This window comes from Sapajus apella, unplaced genomic scaffold (genome assembly GCF_009761245.1).
Source record: "Sapajus apella isolate SASKATOON/1434 unplaced genomic scaffold, GSC_monkey_1.0 scaffold27, whole genome shotgun sequence".
In the NCBI taxonomy this organism is placed as follows: domain Eukaryota; kingdom Metazoa; phylum Chordata; class Mammalia; order Primates; family Cebidae; genus Sapajus; species Sapajus apella.
In genome coordinates this window covers 6,002,036-6,024,518 of record NW_022436967.1, presented here as the reverse complement: position 1 = coordinate 6,024,518, position 22,483 = coordinate 6,002,036, and the positions used below count along the sequence as shown (strand labels likewise).

The window sequence follows — 22,483 nt, the reverse complement described above, 5'->3', positions numbered from 1 at the left end:
AAAAATACACAAACTAGATGGGCATGATGTTACACACCTGTAATCCCCAGCTACTGGAGAGGCTTAGGCATGAGAATGGCTTGATCCTGGGAGGTGGAGGTTGCAGTGAGCCGAGATTGTACCAGTGTACTCCATTCTGGGCAACAGAGCAAGACTCTGTGTCAAAAAAAAAAGCAAACAAGAAAGAAATAAAATTCATTTGCTCAAGCAGGTTTTATCACACAAAGTCTTCCTACATCTCATCCCAAACTTCCCAAAGAGAAAGAAAATACATTGCATTTAACTAACATGTAAAACAACAGAAATAACTTTCAAAAGGAGTGAATAACTCTACATGAATCTGGATAAAGAAAGAATGCTCGTAAGGAGAAATCTGGACATAGTTTAAATGGCATGGCTCTTTTATTTATCTTAAAATTGGTGATATAATTTAAAATAAGTGAATTTGTCACTCCAAAGTTTAAAACTTTATTTAAGGGAAGAACTGAAAAAAAATCAGACTTGAGTTTCTATTTCAGCACTTAACTTCCTAGCTTCCACTTTATTATGTAATTTAATGAGTCTGAGAGTCTGCAATAAAATTATCATAGTTATATGTATTTATAGCTTTCACTAAATAATTCACTGAAATATCATATGTAAAATATTTGATAAACAGTAAACTTTTTCATGTAGTCAAATATCTAACTAATATAAAGTATGATCAACTCTGAAATCAGTCTGGGAGATTCTTTATCTACAAGCACTATCAGAGCAAACCAATTTCAAAGGAAACCCTCTTTTATCCATACACACTGAATAGTTAAGGCCCACCAAAACAAATCTCCTAAGAAGATGAAAATGAGCACATTAAGACTGGCTTCCAAGTTAAGTTGGGAAAATCATGTACAAGAATTATACAACACATCTTAAAGTGACAGAATTGCTCCCACTAAGCAAGACTTGATTACAACCTAAATATATTACCATCTCTGGAAAAAGAATATGTCAATCAGCAAAGGGTTTAGCTGGTGATAGATGCACAGAAAAAGAAAAATTAAAATTAGAAGCATTGGTAAGAAAGGGTAAGAAAGATTTTTTTTAAGTACCAAAAACTCTAACCATAAATAAAAGATGAATAAATTTGACTACATTATAAAAAGAGCTTCTGCTCATAAAAACACACAATAAAAAGAGAGTGAAGACAACTACTACATGAAGGGAAACATTTATAGTATGTGTGATTAACAAATGGACTCCGATCCAGATTCATACCATAAGAAGAAAGGCAAATAACAAGAAAAGGCAATCAAATTGAAAAATGGGAAAAACAGTTGAACCAGCAAAAAGTTTATGAAAGTATAAATTCAGTAGCCTATTAAGATATATCCAATTTTATTGGTGATTAGAGAGATTTAAATTAAAATTACTATAAACCTGGCATGGTAGCGTACATCTGTAATCCGAGCTACTTGGGAGTTCAAGACCAGCATGGGCAACACAGCAAAACCCTGCCGAAAGAAAAGAAAAGAAAAAGAAAGAAAGAGAGAGAGAGAGAGAGAGAGAGAGAGAGAGAGAGAGAGAGAGAGAAAGAGAGAAAGAGAGAAAGAGAGAAAGAGAGAAAGAGAGAAAGAAAGAAAGAAAGAAAGAAAGAAAGAAAGAAAGAAAGAAAGAGTGCCATGGAATATAACCACACATCTATGAAATTACAGAAAACTAAAATTTCGGCCAATACTGTGAGCTATTAAATATGCAAGAACATTGGGAATTCACATAAGCTGCTAATGAAAGGTATACTGCTGTAACTGCTTTGAAAAACTGTCATCTAGTGAGCATACATCTCATATAAAACTGTGCAGCTATAACAGAATAAATGAAAAAATGTTTATAATATGTTTGTGATAGCCAAAAATAGAATGTGACAAACTTATGCAACAAATATAAAATGTTTAGCTAAGTTGTAAAGAAAATAAATTTGCTACAGCCACCCTCAATGATATATGGTTCTTATATATATCATATTAATTAAAAGAAGCATAACACAAAGTAAAACACACAATAGTATTTCATCTGTTTAAAATTGAAAAATATGTAAAACTGTCTTATTTTAAAATATGAGTAGTAAGATTTTAAAGAAAAGCAAGAAAGTAATTCCCATAAAGTCATAATAATTCCAGTGAACAGAAATGAGGTGATGAGGTGATCCTTAAAGGAAACTGTATTTTAGAGTTCTGGGAATGTTCTGTCTTGATATGGGTAGTAGGTACACAGGTGATCACTTCATAATTTTAATTATATATTATGTATTATATATTTTTCTGTTTGTTATATTTCACAATTTAAAAACATGTTTTAAAAATTTTGATCATGGTCATTTTAGTGAGCTGGATAGTGGCCCTCAACAGGTAGGTCCACCTGTAACTTCAGAATGCAATCTTATTTAGAAGAAGAGTTTCTGCAGATGTAATTAAGATAAGGATCTCCAGGCATGATCATCCTGGGGGATCCTAAATCACCCAGGGGTCCCAGTGGGTCCTAAATCCAATGACAAGGGTCCCTCACTCCTTATTCCTCTATTTCTTTACCATCCCAAGCTCCCTTTTCTTTTTTGGACTTTATGAATATATTAGTAGGACAAAATTAAGAAAAATAAAATGTATTTCCCCTTTCTCTTACTTCCTCCATCTTCTCTCCCTAAACACTGCACAGTTAAAACTTGGGCTTCTTCAACTCCCCAGAACACTTCTATATTGTATGAGGTTCACACTTCTGTAAAAGACAGTGTTTAGTTGCACACACAGATGTTGGTTGGGTATACTCACTGTGAATTTTATTTAATCTAGTTTTTTGTTTGTTTGGGGGTTATTTGGAGGAAAGTTAGTTATGTTTTTATATATATAAAAAATTCTGTCACTGAAAAAAATATATAGTGATAAGCTTTGCTCACTTTGGAAATGTAATTAGAATGTGCACCTTCAGCACCTGGTCCAATTTCCTAAATAAACTGTTTTGAAATTTGTCAACATTAAAAAGTTTGTTCCACTGAGAGCACACTTACATTGTTCATTGTAACACCATCTCACCTTCACTGAGGTCTTTAACTTCCTAATTTAAAGAAAAAAAAGTAAATTAATTATGCTTAAGAGTTAAGACACCTCCTAATTAAGAAATAGTGGGATAGATTGAGATTATGAGTTGAGATTGGGGCATTGGTTAAATTCACAGTTCTGTGTCTCAATTTAAGTGATTTAACTTTTCAGGCCTACATTTTCGCACTTCTATAAAAAAGATGATAATACCTAAAGTAAAGGATTAGTGCACATACATTCATTAGGTAGAGAATCACTATACAGCATCATTTAAAAATTTGACTTGGTCATCAGCCTCATCATGCCCTCCATTTTTTGACTTACCTCCTTCTGATTTTACTTTACTCTCTCACAAACCCTAAATTTCTGAGATACTGTCCTGTCTCTCATTTACTTTCAAGTTTCTTGCAGGGTTTGTCTCAACTTCTCTTTAGTTCATCATTTGCATTCATTGTGCAAACTGCAAAAATCTGATTTAAAAATAAGATTTTTAAGATACTTATCACTGTTAAAGGCCTAATTTTATATCTATAAATATATTAAAAAGCAAGTCAAACTTGAAAAAAAAAAAAGATTTTTAAGATACTTACTCCGGTTCATATACAGCTACATTTCAAATGCAATCTATGTGCCAGTAATTTAATTCATAACTGTCAGGTACATACTCTTTCCTCTATTCTCTTATTTTTATAAAAATACAGAAAGCTGGTTTTTAGCCTGTCAAGTTACCATACAGATTAAAAGACTCTATTCCCAGGACTTCTTTGTAGTCTCTTGAGATACAACTAAATTCTGGCCAAAGAGATGTAAACAGAATGGTGTTGGAGGTTGACTAAGTGTCTTTAAAAGAGAAGGGTCATGTCTTCTTCCTTTATTCCCTTTAGCTAGTGGGGACACCATAGTGATGTACATACATGCAAAATTTTGTATCTCATAGAAGGAGGGCCAACCCTTGGGATGGCAGAGTGGACATCTGGAAAAAGCCTGGATAACTTTGTTGAGGTCAAGTTAGCCTAAGTTCCCTCCACAGGCTCTTCTACTAGAGTGAAATAAATTTTTATTTTGCTTAAACACTTGTGATATGGGAATATTTCTGTTCTGTGTAGCTAAGCTAATCCGATCAATTCTACATATTTGACCCAGACATCTCTGATGAGCTGCAGTACTCTATTACAGGCTGCTGTTTAATATTTTAAAAGAACCTCAAGCTTAACCTGTCTGAAACCAAATCCAACATTTCTCACCTAAACTTCTCTTTTTCCTATATTTCATATCTCAATTATCAATGCCAGTATCTAGCCACTAATTCAAAAACAACATTAAACTAGATGTTTTATCTTTCCTTTGTAATAGAAAATAGCCAAAAACACTATCACCAAATAACTTTTGAATTCATTTCCTCCTTGAATTTACCCCCTTTTCAATAATTTATTCTTTTTATCTCTTCATCAGTTACAGCAATTTAATAGTACATATCAATATGCTCACTGAATCTTATATATTTGGGTAAGATATTTTATGATATTGGTCAATTTTATTAATATTTTATTAGCAATTATCAATAGTGATGTCTAAAACTCATGGACAATAACAGTAGCAATTATTCTAGGAATAAGCTAAACATAGATTGCATTACTACTACTGATAGGCTGTCTCATTCATTAACATTGTTGTTTGTATTTGGAATTGAGTATTACAGAAAATCAGTTAAACACTCTGGCCTGTTCTAGGAATATTTCTTTATTGACTGAAGAATTCAATCAGTATATATATATATATATATATATATATATATATATATATATATATTCATTTTCAAATCAATTTTCTCCTAGTGGTGGGCAGACCAGATTTTAATTCCATAGCTAGCAAGTAACAATTTCCTCACAAGAACATTTTGCTATCTCAGCTAATGCAAAGTGTCGTTAAGACGAAGTTACTAAAATAAAATTTAAAAATTATCAAATTACAGAATAATTTTACAAAATTGAAGTTGCATTGAGTTCTGATTGAGCATGGATTTTTTTCTCAATTGCATTCATGTGACAAGTGAATGAATGCAAAACATACAAAAACACAAGAAAGGGAGAAGAAACTACAGTAGATGAGAGGTGTCAAAAAAAATTGGTAAAAGAAAAGTAGATGGATACATGGTAACTTATACGATAAAGAAAGCCGTTGCCAAAGCTCCCTCAAGAGAAAAACCAAAGGAAGCAAGCCAAGCCCCTCCTTGCAAACCACTGAATTACTCAGAAATGAGAAACACTAGTGACTTGTAAATAACTACTAACGTTTGTGGGATAAGACTGAAGATAGGTTTGTTGAATGACAGGAAAGATGACTTCTCTAAAAAAACTTTTAACTTTCCTACCAATCCTTAGAGTACTCCTCTCTCCTCAACACACATTAACTTTATGCAGATGTTAGGCAAAAGAGAGTTTTATCTTGGGTCACTAGACACAGCTGACAGGAGTAGAGAGAAATAAGGGAACCAAATAAAAACAATAGGTTTAATATGAAAGTCTACATCATCGAAAGTGGAACTCCCCAGCAAATTTCATATGCTCACCTGCAGGAGATTAGAAAATTCTGCTCTATGAACATTAGACCAGGATAAATGGACCCTAAACATTTATACTTAAAAATACTCAATTAAGTGACTCTCCTTACTGTGAGGTATACTAGCCATTTGCAAGCTGACTCATGCCCACTAAGCATCCAATCAACTTTTATTCTGAGGAGTAAATCAACATTTTGCTCAACACTGAAAACTGAATGCATGGTCAATGAGAACCACATATAAACCAATCCTCTAAATGAAAAATAGTGAACAAAATCAATACATAGAAAATAAGATATTGGATAAAAAAGAAAAATACATAGAAGGATAATAATTCAAAAAATATTAATTTTTCCAGAGACATAATAGAAGATAATGCATCCATAAGAGCACACTGAGATGATTAAAAAAGGAAACTCAGAGTAAAAGAAATAACTCTTGGAAATTACTGCATATAATAAAAGACATAAAAATATCCACAGAAGGGTTGGATGGTCCAGTAAAGAATACATTTTAGAAAGCAGAAAAATCACAAAGATATGGAAAACAGACAATAAAAGGTATTACAATTAGAGCAGTGATTTAAATTTTAAGAAAGAAATACAACAAGGTATTTCTTTGATGATTTCTAAAATCATCAAAGAAATAATATCAAAATATTTTCAAAGACTGAAATATATTTATCTTTCAGGATGTAGAAAGGCCTGCCAAGTACGCAACCCAGTGTAATGTATTTTTTTGTTTGTTTTGTGTTTTTATGGGGAGTGGCACACAGGTTGTACCATTTTGAAATTTTGAAATACCAAAGATAAAGAGATAATCACAAAATCTTCTGAAGAGATTAACAAGCACAACAGTTCACATTACACAAATCTAGATTTAGAATCAGAATATAATAAGATTTTTCAAGAGTAACACTAGAAACTAGAAAACATAACTTCAACATTTGGAAAAATACTAATTTCTAAACCAGAATTCCATCTTCAGTCAAATGCCATGTTCAATAATGTTTTTCATAATTGTAGAATCTCAAAAATGTAATGCCCATAATTCCTTTCTCATAAGTTTCTGTAGGAAATGTTTATCTAAAATTAAAACATAACAGAAAGAGGATAAGCAAAAGGAATGTCTGGGATGCGGGTGAAAGGAAGTCTGGGGGTTAGCAGCCATGTAGCTGCCCTAGAGATAAGCTGTTGCAGAAGCTGGCTTAAAAAAAGCGGGAGGGGGAAGAACTCAGAAGATTACATGAAGTGTTTGTACAGACAGGATTTATGGTGTTTCTGGCATGTTGGAGTGATAAGTATGTGCAAATTAAACACATGATAAAACAAGTTATAAACTACAATAAAAACAGTTGCTCAAGAAACCAACTGTATTCAAAGTATAATACTAAGCTCAGACAAAAGTAAATTTATATACTCATAATAATATGAACATTGAATAATATTTTAACCAAAAATTATAATAAAACCCTTTTAGGATAATGGAGAGAGAGGAAGCATGTTTTTATATGTATCAGCTGATAGTTAAAAGAAATTTCACTGTGGGACATTAATATAAACATATAGTCCAAGGGGGAAAATCAAGAAACAAATATCAGAATACTATTTAGACACAAATACCGGTAGAAACAGCTTAGAGGTTTACTGTTCTTGCCCTTGGTGATTGAGTATCTTGGATAGGGAGATTGGAGCAATAGATCTCTGTTTGTTCATTGTACGGTTTGATTGAAATTCTAATATATTACATTGAAAACATTTTTTAAAGTATTTTTAAGAAACCATAATAATGTGAAGTATGTTAAGCTCTAGAACAACCAAATATTTCCTAGGAAGATAAATGACATAATTAGTAAGTTGTAACCATGACATAAAGTTATTGAAAAATAATGCTTTGAACATTTTCAACTATTCTTAAAATTTTGAAACCTGCTGATTTCTAAAAATGTATACTTTCCTTAGGATATACATACTGAGTATATATACTTTTTCCACTATTTGTTTAGCATACCCTGTTTTTCACTGTTAAAAAAAATCATTCTAGACTCAAATTTTCAGAAATTCTAAATTAATGAAGTATAAATTAATGTCTCATACCTGCTAGACAGCAACATCCAAAATACTGGCATGAATTCTGCATTAGAATAAACCTCAACTGAAAAGTAACAAAACTGAAAGTAATCTCTGTACAAGCCTAATGTTTTACAGCATAAAAATGTCACTATTAAAATTTTAAAAAAAGAAAAGTCTCCATTAGCTATCTGCAGTTGAGAAAACACATAAACAAAAATGTTCCCCATTCTATTACTTGTGCATTATCAGGAGACTTCATTTCTGCAATTTATATTCCCACCATCGTATTTTAATTTTATGAAGAGTTAGTCTGTTGCCTTTTTACTAAAGTGAGAGGGCAATGAAAACATTAAGGGATTGGACTATAATGCATTTGCAAAGGTGAAATCTTAAAGTGAAATCAAATGGGACAAAGGAAATCAAATGAGCTTAAGGATTTAACTATAACCATGGAATAAAAGGTTATTCAGTTTTGCAAATTCAAAGCAGTCTCTGACGAGTCTAATTAATGAATAAAATTCTTGTTTCTTTTACAATAGACCTTTAAACTATTTCTACTCAGCAGTCTTAAAATGATTTCACTAGGAGGTACTGGAGTTATTGAGCTGAAATGGCAGCTGCTGTTTTTCTTAGTTTCCTTTATTCCATAAAAGGATTGCTAACTTAACATTTGGCTTCAAAACACTTCACTGGCAACTCCCCTCTGCTTTTGTTTCTCCCCCAAAATCTAATCTAATTTAGAGTTTTCAAAGGAGATGGATTAGGTTCTTTTTAAAAGTAATTAAAACCATGATACCTTTCATTCACTAATTTCTAAACTGAGACTTACCTTTCAAAGAATTATTAAAGTAAAACAGGTAAAGTTTATCTTAGAAAATACCATTATCTGGAGAAGGGAGGATCCATATGTAAACTAAGCTCTCTGTACCTGTGGTTTAGCAAAATCCACAGGAAAAATAAAGTAGCTCTCAAATTGCATTTTGAAATGTTCAATGGGTGTCAACACATTAAATCCCTTAAAGATCTAGGTGATATATTTTTATGTTTGAATATGTATTTATTATAAAAATATATTCAGTTCCTTTCTGGTAACAAAGAAGGGCTGAAACTGACCCTTTATTTGACCGAAGATTTACACAAATTTAAATAAAATATTACTCAGACAAAAGTTTACGGTCTGGAATCTTTTGGTGAGTCATTTTAGAGTGAACAAAACTAAACAAAATGAGTAGGGAGAAATGTAAATGACTTTAAAAATCCTCTGATTCAATTAACTAAGGGCAAGCTCCCTCATACTTTTCACAACTAAGGATTCTTTTGAGGATACAAATAGGCTAATTAAATAGGTAACATTGTGCCTCTTAATTACTCTCATTTCTCCCAGAAAAGTATTATATAAATTTAACAATCTATAGAAACTAAGACATATAGTTTCAACTTTATGTGATAAAATTAAGTTAGAAACATATTTACAGGTAAATTTGTATAATTTCATATGTCATCCCCTAAAATAGAGTTCATTTATACAGAAGGAAGAATGATTTAAATGTGATTGAAAAGGTTTTTAATATATTATAATTGTAAATATATTAATTCATTGAACTGTAAGCCTATAAATAATAGGAAATTCATTAAGAAACAGGTTTGCAGCTAATGAGACATGGCAAATCAGTATGTTAAATATATATGGAGCAGATTTTAAAAAACAGATTGAACACAATCTGTAATGATTTAATGTATCCATCAAAATCTAAAAATAGATAATACATACAAAAGAATTTTATTTTTCAAAGTACTTTTAAAATAAATAATCAAGGACTTCACACACTACTGTAATCATTTTCATTAATGTAATTTGTAATTTTCTGTATATAAATATTGATCATTTAATAGAAATCTTTCTGAAATGAATTAAAAATATCTCTGCCTTATTAAAAGGCATGTAGGTGACAATATTTAACATTTTCTTATGGACTGTTATTATTATGAACATCACATATGTAGAACTTGGAGGTTTCTGATTCTCTGATATTATCATGTCTAATGATATTTCCACTTTTATCCTGTGATGAATCCCTTCCTTTCTAGTCTACATACATATGTGACCCAGAAATAACTAAATGGTGATTCAAAAATTGGGTACTCATAGTGGCTCTATCATCTTACCAGTTTTCCTATGAGAATATTTTTATCCAGAAAAGTACTTGTAAGCACCTAGCACAAAGTTCCAACCTATAAAGTATTTATTTCATGTTTTTCTAAAATAAGTAAGTACATGAAGATAGCAAGCAAATAAATAAGTAACTTTGGGTGATAGACACAGTGGTAGAATAAAACTGTGAAACGTCAGCAGGACAAAATCTTCCAGGGAACTACAAGAAGTGAGCATTTTGTAACTACAGATTTTGCATGCAGAGGAAATAACATTTTCTATAACTAGAGCATATCTAATAATATAACTGAATTAACTGAGAGAAAACTTATCAAATGTATATTGGAAGCACACCTGAACACATGGTACATTCTAAAAGTGCCCATTATATTGACTTTCAGCATCTTTAAGCATTTTCATTACTTCTTAACTACAAATCAGAATGAGATTTTTGCAAAGGCCAATCAAAGGAGGCACGCAGTCAGAGTAGTCAATTTTGACACTGTCATCAGTTTTTATGTGAAATGTACTTGTATATTTCTAGATTTTTTTTGCTTTTTATTTCCTTGCTTGTATTTTACTGTTAGCTACTCCCCATGAATGATAATGGTTTCATTAAGGTAAACAAGAAATTCCTCCAAGGGTTCCTGCTGGTTCTGCAACATCCTGAACCAGTGTTTTACCTCCACTAACATTTTTTTAAAAATACTACCTCATATTTCTGCAAAAAAGACAACTATCAAAACATAGAAACTTATTCTACATCTCTTTAAAAGTCGTCTTGCCATTGGAATGACAATAAGTTATTTCAGTGCTTCTGCTACTAATTTAGCGTTTGGGGCAAATTAACTAGTGGGCAAACATTCAATTTGGTGGCTAATGAGAAATCAGCTTTAAAGCAACTCCTGAAGGAAAACTTAAAAAAGAACAACCAAATTTTTGTTTTTGGGCTTTCTCTTCTCATGGCATAACAACAATATTCACTTAATATCCCATTCAACCTAATATCTGTATTCTATAACCTCCACAAATTTCACAGGAAACAAGTACTTAATTTTAAATTAAGAGATTCCTTTAACTTGCTCTGTTTTTTCTGTTTTCTATGGCATTTTTAATGTGTTCGTATTCTAGATGATTTATTCATTTAATTTACTTATTTGATATTATTTGTCTATACACACACACAAATGAAGGCAAGAACCATGTTCACTAACGTATCCAAGCATCTTGGCATATTACAGATGCTCAATATATATTTGTTGAATGAATAAATGAATTAAGCAAGTAATCAAAATTTCTTGCCATTTTTCATTTCAAAGTGAAATTACATAGAGCATCACAAGTTATTAATTTCTCGAAACCTCTATATTATGTAAATGTGAGTTCACAATTTAAAGGATCGAATATCTAGATGATCATATAAGTCCATGTAGGCACAACCTATATAAAGGATTTTTCCTAGGTCTTAGCTAAATATGCAAAATAAATCTGATATACTTATATGGAAACATCCACATCTTGAAGATGTTTATTTTATTATCTTAATTTAACCTAGGCAAGAGTAGTGGAAATTATTGAAATCTCAACAATACAATTGAGGGAGACATATGTTATGGGAATGTGGTAGTTTTAGGTCTAGTATTAGTGTCAGGCGAAAAGTTGCTCATTCTCAATACACTATCTGACTCAGGAGCTAACAAGGCGAGGAAATTATTTTAAAAGGGAAGATGAAACCTGAGACCCATTGCATGTCTCCAACCCAAATGAGACTCTTCGGTTGGTCTCCTATTTTAGCAGATTTTCATGGCTTCGCTTTTTAAAATGAACTTAGTTCAATACATTTAACCAAAATCTCCTTGGGTTTCTATAGATGTATCCCTATTTATAGCTCCAAATGCTGGCGTGTTCAGATTTTCAAATGCTGAAGAACTATATCTTATCAAAAAGCAATAAAAATTCATTGAAAAGTACTTAAACATACAAGTTTTGAGACTCTATCTTTAAGGACTTTGAAAAAGAACACAGAAATAATATGAAGAAATAGTTTCAATCTGGATTTATTTTAATCTGCTTATTTCATATGAGAATAAGTAATCTTGCTATATCTGCTTATATTAAATGGTGCAAAACAATCGGCCAGCATGATTGTGAGCATATGCAAATAAGAATACCTGCTGAAAAATTACAAATGGGTTATGAGTCAAGAGCTAAGTATGGTGAGGGAAGGAACAAACAAATAAAACAAATAAAAATCCCACACCCAAGAAAACACAAATAGGCCGGATGTGGCAGCTCATGCCTGTAATCCCAGCACTTTGGTAGGCTGAAGTGAGAAGATCTCTTCAGCTGAGGATTTTGAGACCAGCCTGGGTAACACAGTGAGACCTCATCTCTACTAAAAATAATGATATTAAAATTAGTGGGACATGGTGGTGTGCACCTGTAGTGTGAGCTATTCGGGAGGCTGAGGTGGGAGGATTGCTTGAGCCTAGGGAGTTTGAGCCTACAGTGAGTAAGACCCTGTCTCAAAAAGTAAGAAAAAAAAAAAGTAAACACAAATAAAGATGAAGTAATGTTTACTTATCAGAGGTTATATTCTGTAATGTCAGCCCTGTACTGAGAATATCTCATTCTCAATTTCCTCCTCTACATGAGAAATTTCCATTAGATAAAATGATTTCAGTTTAAAAGGAAAAGGGGTGTCCCATTTTACAAGGTTCAGTATGTAAAACAAAGCAACAGGAAAAGCGTGCAGGGCACCAGAGTTTGACCTGTTTACCACTCTGACTCTCGTTCCTACCACCCCATATGCCTCTTAATAACTGTCATTAAAACCTTTAGATACATTTTGCAAGTTTCTGGAAGGAATGAAATGAATAGACTGCTCTAATTCTGAACATTTTTATTCTCTATGAGATGCCACAGTATAGCTATTGATCATCAATTTAAGGTTTATTCTCTTTCTTCATACCATATATAATTTTCTTATCATTCTTGTGAATGTAATACTTTCAGGGTATATATCAGACATAAAGAACAGCAATTTTGTACTTAACTTTCTCAAAGATAGATATCATACTTCAAGATAATAAGTCAGAAAAGTATTGCATTTTCACAACTTAGCAGTCAAAGCATATTTGCTTGTAACTTTTAAAACAGAAAATAAAAGAGACCGAATAAAAACTTCTCTGTCATTGGCTTGATATGTAATTCTAAGAGTTCATTTAGTTTTAAATTCTCATTTTAATATGAAATCAAGTGGTCAATGAGTATTATATTCTTTCTAATGTATCTTTAGCAAATTTTTTAAATGAATCTTAACTAACATTCAGAATAAACTTGAGATTCAAAATACTTCTCACGAGCATTCTCTAATCAAAGGAAGTTTACTTGGTGTTCTTATATTAACACCAAAAACAGGAGGTGGTTAAGAAATGGGGCTAGAATGACAATAAGCATAAATATAAAATTGTTAAACAATTGGAAAATCTTCTATCTACCTGCAGTAACACACAGAATTTAGCTGTGTATACTGCCACCTATTATTCACTGAAATATAACACAGTCTTCTTAGATAAAAGAACATTCACAAATATTCCTGAATGCAATGAAATTCTGCATGGACAGTGTGAACATCAACAATTTAAGACAAAAGCACCATATCAAATAGAGGTCCTTAAATATCATGGCATTTATCTTTCTAATTAATTTTTAAAATTAAATAAAACTTTAAGATTTATTACATTTATGCTTTTATCATGTAAAATTCTTCTTTGCATACAACAGATCTGATTTTAAAACAGAGAAATAATTAGGAGTTATTGTTATAGTCCTCAACTTAATAATCAGTCAGACCTCAGGCTCCCAAGCATACCCTTATTTTAAACATAAAAACATTCTATCAGTTATGAGAATGTCAGCTAACCCCAAACTAGTAATTTGAAAAAGAAAAAGAAAAAGAAACATTTTTACTTAGAGAAGCATTTGTTTTAAAATTATAAATGAATTTTCCCATCTCAACCTAGCCTATTTCTGATATGTTGTTAAAAAGAATAATGATAAAGATCAGTAGACTTTTAAAATAAACAAACCAGGTGTTCTGGGTTAAATATTTACTCATTGTTTGCCTTTCTAAGATAAACATAATATTATTTTAATTCTAGGAAAAAATATAATTAATCAGACAAGAACCAATATACTAAAACAAATAAAGACATAAAAAGCCTTTAGGAAAATTCCAATGTGAATTGCAATAAGAAATAAATAACTATCAAAAACATCAGTAACTTAGATTTTCAATGAGAATAGAATTTCTCAGTGCTATATATGCATGTTAGAAATAACATACCTCAGGATTCCAAAAAATACTGTCTACTTGGGCCCTGAAAACCAGCTTACAATTTGATATCTTTCCAACTGAAATAAGCCTCCTTCCAGAGTGTCTTGAATTTTAACACCAAAAATCGAGTTTTAAAAAATCCTCTTAATGAGGAATATCAATCCTACTTACCCACTCTTTCTACTCCAATGTCAAGAGAGACTTACATTTTAATAATAGACATGTCCAAAATTGTTGGACAAGCCTCAAGCCTCAGTTTCCCCTTCCAGCATCTTCATCTGTTGCTACTATCAGTGGTTTCACATGATTAGGCTACCTAGGTGTATCTCCCAAAAGAAGGTCACTTTCCATTTAGTGTCTTGCATCATGGAAAGAACTTCCCATTTCTGCTGTCCTTCAGAAACTTCTGTTTTGTTTTGCTTTGTTTTGTTTTTTGCCTTAGGGAGTAGACCTGAAAGGTACAATGTTAAGCTCGGTTTTAAAACACATATCTGAGTTATATAAACATTCAGTACTCTGTAGATTTAGTTATCTCATAGTTTTATATTTTTAGTGAATGCTTAAACTCATCTGGAATTCATATTTGTATATTGTATAAAACGAAAAAACTAAACTTTCCTTTTCACAACCGTTGTGAAAGTTCTCCATTTTAATCCAAGTATACTCCATGTGTAGTGTCATCTGATTCTGTGTGATAATGTCTGTTTCACAGATCTGTTTCTACTTTATTATGACAAAAACAAAGGTCTAACTACAATGCCATTTTTCCCTCGTGTGTGAGCACACGTGTTCACGTGCATGTGCTTTACATTTCCACTTAAATTCTTGCATTCTGGACAACCATCCTCTGCTTTATTAGCTGGCCAAAATACAGAGTTAAGTATTTACAAATTCCATAATATCTAAATGACAAACATTATGAGTGTGTCAGTTATGGAATAAAGAAGACTGGGGCTAGCCATCAACCCAAGAGAAGAAAAAATATATAGACTATGGTGACCAACATAACATATTTGAATTGAAATATCTTCATTTCAGGGGGTTGAAGAGCAGAGAAATTAGAAGCTAAACAGTGTCCCCTCTGGCTTGAAAATCAAGATGTTTTGAAGCTAACAGGTCAATCAACCTTTCTTTTTAACTTAGCCCTGCAACATACTTCAAAATTAAAGTACCTCCTGATTCTACCTAGGGCAGCAAATGTTTTTCTGTCTAAGCCATTTCTTTTCTTAACATCTAACATTCTCATCTCAGGGGTTTCCTATTAGTATGACATCATGACTTTATAAAATAAACAAAACAATTCAGAATACTGGCCATTGTACTTACTTTATACATATTTATATATTCAATATAGTATTATGAAATGAGAAGAACATCCAATAACAAAAGAAAATCATAAGAAGAGATATCACGTTTGAGTAGCGGCAGTTTGGAGAAATGCACTGTGTTAATTGGGAGACATCAAGTATTGTAACAGACTTGTGATTAGGTATGGTAAATTTTTCATTTTAGGTAAGTTTTTTAAAAAATAACTAATTTTAAAAGACTTGTTACAAATACGGATTATTAAAAACATAGCTTGTGATATTGAGTATAATATCTTAGGAATATATTTTAAAATTTAAAACAAAGTTAAAAAGTCAAGCATTCATTCATCCAGTCAGCACAACTTCATTAAGTACTAGTTATACAGCCAACAAATCCGTCCAAAACTGTGAACAACTGAATGATTGTCAGGTTCCTTGGGCTTAAACAATACTTTTACCGCTTGTATTGTCCACCAAAATGTAAATATGTTATTGTTAAATTAGATACTTGGTTAGGTAGTCTGACTAGGTATGGTTAAAAAAAAAGTCTTGAGAAAGTCAGCAATCAGCACTTTGCTATTAAATTAAACCAGCAGCCAAGGTTCTCAAATATATATGCTAATGAACAAGCAACAATATTAGGCTTTATCATAACTCTAAGACTGAACATTGGCTATTAGCCCAAGACATACCAAAAGCATTTCTCAGGTGTGAATGCTGAATAAGGATCTCATGCATTTCTATTGACATCAAATTGGCCAAGTTTCTGGTGGAGATGGGGAAAACATAAATCAAGTGAAACAAAATTGAGGACTGCTGGAATTATGCATTTAAGCAAGTAGGTCCAAATTCAGAATATTGGCCCATAATTTAAAACATTCATTTGCTGTTTCTATGATCTTTATAGAAAAGTATTTTACTATCCCTGCCTTCATTTCTTTACTGTTCAAATCCCTCTAACCCTCTCCAGATATTTCTTTCTACCAATCTGCCCTACTGTTGCCCTTAAAATCATAACAAAAGCTGTCCTTCTCTAGAAATCTTTGCTTGATTTATTTTATTCAAGTATTTTCTTTTTTCTCCATGTCTTTAGTACTCATAGGCATTATATGTTTTAATATTTTTCATACTGTTAAGGAAGTTATTTAAACATACATATATATATCTATATATATATATATACACACACACACACATTCCTTTATCAAATTGATTACAAAATCAAGGAATATGAAATCCTTGAGAAACATGTATCATAATTTCCATTTATTTTCCATTCTCTCACTATTCCTATGGCTAGGCTCCAATGCAGCACCAATGCATGTTTTTGAGAGATTTTGCTTCTCAAATTGTAATAATTGCTAAAGAAAACATTAACAAAAGCAATCATAGGTGGAAAGTAGCAAGGAGGAGAATGCTGAAAAGAAAGTTCAAATACAATTGAGGCTTAAGGCTCAGAATTGAATATTCTAATGATTTCATTTTATTTTAGGAGGTTTATTTTTCACCAATTTGTTTTTAATTTTGAGAATTTTAGCACTCATTGGCATGAATAGAGTAGAAGGTATTAAGATGTTACACTAAAGAATTGGAAAAAAACTAAATGACTATCAAATTAGAGCCCTTTAATGATAAAACTTTAACAAATATTTAAATAAGAAAACTTTTAAAATAAATGAGCTATCTGGTTATCAAAATACTTTTTATAATATATCCACCTATCAGTTTTATTATATAAATTTTAACTTACAGAAAATGTAAGTTTATCTAAAAGAAAGCAAATAAAATTGCTATATGATTATAGGAAAAGCTTACAGTTGACTTTTACATTTTTGAAGCTTAACTAAAATTTAGTTAATTGTCTTCTTCATTTATCATTTGCATCTATTTTTCAAAATCATATTGCAATTTCCTTCAAAATAGGGACATGGTAAATTTTTGGTACCTGCTTAGTAAATAATACATATTTGATTAAGGAAATAAAACCCCAAGAAAAATTTTCAACAAGTATCTATTTATAGACTACCTCATTCAAAACATCTTACCATACAAATAGTGAACATTTACTGAGAATCAACTATAGAATAAGAATTTTATCTATAACATTTCAGTTGAAGCTTCAAAATAACAAGGTCAATATATCATCATAGTTTAATAAATGTTTCAGATGTTTGACATACTTAATAGAGCTTCAAAGTAATTTGTCCAAGTTCAAATATTTCAAAAAGCAAGAATATGAACCCAAATTTGGTTTAATTCTCAAGGTTATGTTCTTCACAAATTTACCGTATCATCTACTGTCATAGTTGGGTACTGTCAGAAATGAGTAAAAGTGATGTACAACCTACCCTATAGAGTCCACATTACATATACTCTGAATTACTGATTATATTTCTAAACTAAACATAATCTTTTTTCTTCTGTCAGTTCTTAGAGCAAAATATTAATACAAATTCTACTTACAGTAGTAAATATGCTCCCGCAATCATCTTTGTTTGATTATGTCTTTAGAAATTTAAAGATACTTTTAAGTTCTTATCCATTTTTCTCCTTGCAGGAATAAATTTAATTGTTTAATTTTGAAAAATGTATAATTAAAGCCATTTTTAAGCAACACTGAAGAAGAAATTAGCATGAAGTGATACTTGAAATTCATTTAACGAAACACATATCCCCTTTTAAAGATGGATTCAGAAATGTGTACTAAATAAACACCAATATCTGCACCATGTAAACTGGGTACATTTCTTGATTTTTCTTTGCTTTCAATCTCTGATGAGTTAAGAGAACATGATATACTTTTGGGATCATTGATCAGCGTTCTTTAGGAATGAATGAAGCACAGGTGCCTTTCTTTTGAACCTGTTTCATCAGTTTTCTTGTTCCTAAGTTAAAATCCATGATTTCCACATTGGGTACTTCTGCACAAGAAAGAGATGGCTGTGTATAATATCACTCTCTTGTAAGAAAACATATTCAAGCTTTGTTTCATTGATAAAAATTCTTAAAATAAAGAAAACCCTCAAACATGTTTATGGATTCCTCCATCACCCAACTCAGTGTTGTACTAGCCAATTTGACTAGGATAAAATCAGCATTTCTGTCTGTCCAAAATCTTGATTAACTCTACTTCTAAGTTAATTTGAGTTTTTTGTTTGTTTTACCGCCTAAGTAAATTAAATTCAGATAGACTGAAGAAAGCCCATGGGTAATAAAATGAGCCTGTATAAGCAGCAAAAGATCTGGATTTGAATTCTGTAATAATCTGGTGAGTTACTTAAAATTCTGAACATCTTATTAGCCTTAATTATAATGTTGGGATAATGAAACCTATATAGATGGGGAATATCAAAATATAAGTTACGTAATAATTCTAGGTACACATTAATCTGTTTAAAAACCATTAGTAACTTTCACCTAAAAAGAATAGATGAAATTTGCAATAAAATAGAACAATAAAGTACAGCATTTGCGAAGCCCACTTAAATAAGATATCATGGAAATAAAGTTTCTTATACAGTTATACTAACCACACAGGGAAACTAAGAGAAATATTTTTTTAATTGAATTATCTGTTTTACTGTTTGTTCTGATTTACTATGTTAATTCTAATGTAATTCTAATTATTAATGTAATTCTCAAGCTGTGTTATATTCTTTTGATAATGTCTTTCTCCAATAATTCTTTAAAACTCTTCAGAATATAGTTCTATGATTTGCAACCCTAATCACAATTTGAGTAATCTTATTCTGTATTTTTAAAATCAAGGGGTTTCTTTTTAAGAAAATCGTTTACACTTCCCAGACAAACAGTAATACATTCTGGTTTTGTATCACTATCAAATAAGAAGTAAAACCATTGGGTAAGGAAAAAAAACAATTTTTTCTTGACAACTTCTCTCTTACTCATATAAACTCAATTGGGACTCACAACTAATTTTTCAAATTGTTATATATTGACCTCCATATTTGAAGCTTCATTTTTCTGCCTCTGGGCCACATCAGTAAAACCCACACATCTCCCCATTAAGCAAAGCAGCTGGCTTTTTAAATGTGATACCTTATAATTCTTCTTTACAATCCTAATCACATCATTGATTTCAGTAAAAGTAGTTATTAATGCTGTCAAAAGCAGAAACAGGGATTCAATGACTTTTTTTCTGTTCTTCCTTTTTTTATAAACTTGGATAATTAAGATTAAGCCTAATAATGTGACTTTAGAGGCCTCTGGGTGATTAGCAGTTTCCTGTGGTTGAGGATGAAACACAGCACAGATACCGCCTTCACTTAAAATTCAACATACCTCCCAAAAAACAGCCACTTATACAAACCACAAATGGTTAAATAAAAATGTTAGGCATAGTCAATAATCATAACACAAAGGAAACTAGATTTTTGTGTTTTTCAGACTCAAAACACAAACAGCACATAAAATTTTATTTGATTGATTTTTTTTTCTGTAATTTAAGACAACCCATAGGGTAAATTTTGTCTATTAAGGCTAGAAAACTAAGGTGCCTGACCTTTTTGCTAGCCCAGGTATGTTTCCAATGCTGTAAAGAAAAAAACAATGATCTGAAAAAGACAAGATGAAACAAATATGAAGACATTAATAAACATTTTGGAGAAATAAGATTTTTTAATATCCAAAGCAATGAAAGAAAAGGGTAAGAAGAGATAATGTATTTTGATTTTTAGGAAAAGAAGTCATGAGGCAATAAAGACTGTCATTTTGAATGAGATCTATTTATTTGCATTCTGAAGGATGGTATGGAACAAACAGAAGTTTGCAAAGGACTATTTACTATCAAAAGACACAATATGCGAAGAATCTGACAAGAATGCATGTTCAATGTTTGTCATCAACCCACCTCCCCAAAACCCAAAGAAAATATATGCATATATATGTATATGTACACACACACACACACACACACACACACCCTTGGAATCAGCATCACAAACCAGTGCCCAATTGAAAAACATTCCCGGACCTCTTATTGATCAATTTCCCTTATAGAAAGAAGAAGAGTATAGTATCTGAACTGAAACATTATTATTAGAAAATGATATTGTGAGCATTAGGATGTATAATTCATGTTGCTTTCATTTGCTTGGACCATTGTAAAAATCCATAAATCATTTTTTGTTCATGTATTGCTTAAGTGCAATTTGTCATTTTGCATTAGAGGGTGGCTTCAGCTCATTCAGTGCTTTTAATTCACTGTTTAGAGTTTAACAAAATGCTGGCCCTGTTTGATAACTGAAAAGGCACTGAAATGTGAAGCCACACCAATATTAACTAGGTTAAAGAAAATGGAGAAGCACATTTCTGCTTTAAATATCAAGGTAATGGTGCTTGATGGCATATCTAGTATTTTCAGTCCCAAGAACAAGGATTGGAGTGTTCTCTAAGGGGTTTGAAGGATTAAAACACAGTAACTAAAGAGTTACCTAAATACTTAAAATAGCATATGCTATGAATCTTTTCCAGAAATTCTAGTCAACATTCACTTTTTCCTATAGATGAGCAAAAACTAACACAATGTCTGTGGCTTTGGCTCTAAAGCCTTGCCTTCCCACCTCTTAAGTTAGGTTACACTACCACAGATAAACCTATTTCATGCTTACCCATAAAAGATGCAATGCACTTTAGGCCTTTTGTATTTGCTCTCTGTGCTGTGCTTGCTGGGAATGACAAGTGCCAGGAACAACCATCTAGTTCAATCCTGGTGGAGCCTGGTTATTGATAAATTAATTTTTTCTTCCAATTCTAAAAAAAAAAAAAAAAAAAAAAAAACTTCCTTCAAAGCTCTAGGCACACAGCAATAATAAGAGGATTTAGAAACAAATTGCTTTCGAGTCATGTTAAATCACTGCAAACACTCGTTTATCCAAAGGCTGGTTAACAAACTTGTTTCTGCCCCACCCTTTGCGGCAAAGGGCAGAGAAGAAAGCAACCCCTTAACCCAGTTTCAAAGTTTGTAAAACACACCTGTGGGATCCTTAGCGCCCCCCTATTTCTGCTACACTTAAAGCCCAATGAAATAAAAAATATGCACTATCACTGTAATATATAAACCAGGACTTTTATGAAAATTGATTTTGATAACCTCCCTCCAAATAATAAAACTGCTTTTCCCCTGTTTCTTAGGGTGTCGTTTGTCCTGGCTCAAACAGTTTGTACTTCTGGAGGGTAGACGGGGGAGGGTGAAGAATGGAGGGTTATGTACACTAGATTTCCTCCTCCTTTTCCGTTCCAGTAATGGGGGGATTCAGGAACACAGAATATACATGACACTTTAAAGACGTAGTCAGCTTCATTACTGAGGCTGCCGTATATGTAAGAATCACCTCACTAAATTCTGGGGTCCACGGGAGTAAAAATGAAAAAGAAAAATGCAGGGATCTGCTTGATTGACACAGCAAAGGAAAAAGTAAACCTGTTACATTTAAGAGGCATTTTAAAAGGCAAATTTAAAGTGTTGTTTTGTTTTCTGGGTGACGGGGTGCGATTGTTTTAATGGCTCTAGGGAAGGAGACACAGAACGCTATTAATGACAATATTTGATCTTGGCTCCAAACAAAATGCTCTTGGAATTGCCCTTGGCTGGAGCAATCTAACGGGAGGCGGAGGACGAGGCTCTGTTCCGTTCTGCCGGGAAGAAGACCCCACAGTCGCCCCGTCGGTCCCTGGCTGGCGCCACCGAGACTAGAAGTCGGAGAGGCGAGACCTCTAGGGGGTCTGGGCTCAGCGATGCTGGTGCGGACACAGACCCTTGTGACCCAAGAAATCCCATAGAGCCCCCAAAAGGCGAGCTCTGCCGAACAAGGGCTCCAAAGCAAAAATTCTCTGGCCTGCCCTATGCTGATTTCGCCACTAGGAGACGCCTGTAACCCACGTTTGCGGAGACAGTTCCATTCAAACACATTTGCCACCAAAAAAAAAAAAAAAAAAAAAAAAAAAAAAAAAAAAAAAAAACCAA

At 32.1% G+C, this 22,483-nt stretch overlaps 1 long non-coding RNA gene across 2 annotated transcripts in view; it reads right to left on the bottom strand.

The window, feature by feature from the left end:
• Positions 1–3,461: 3,461 nt before the first annotated feature.
• The window catches only part of LOC116560807, a 21,566-nt gene continuing 2,544 nt past the window's right edge, over positions 3,462–22,483 (bottom strand). Inside the window, exons 3-5 of one of the 2 annotated variants that reach the window (XR_004273144.1) lie at positions 21,129–21,270; positions 14,398–14,642; positions 3,462–3,538 (exon numbers count right to left, since the gene is read on the bottom strand). This is a non-coding gene — a long non-coding RNA (uncharacterized LOC116560807). Of the gene's footprint in view, positions 3,539–14,397; positions 14,643–18,346; positions 18,420–21,128; positions 21,271–22,483 lie in introns of those variants that run through there. The other variant, XR_004273143.1, reaches the window with a different exon arrangement.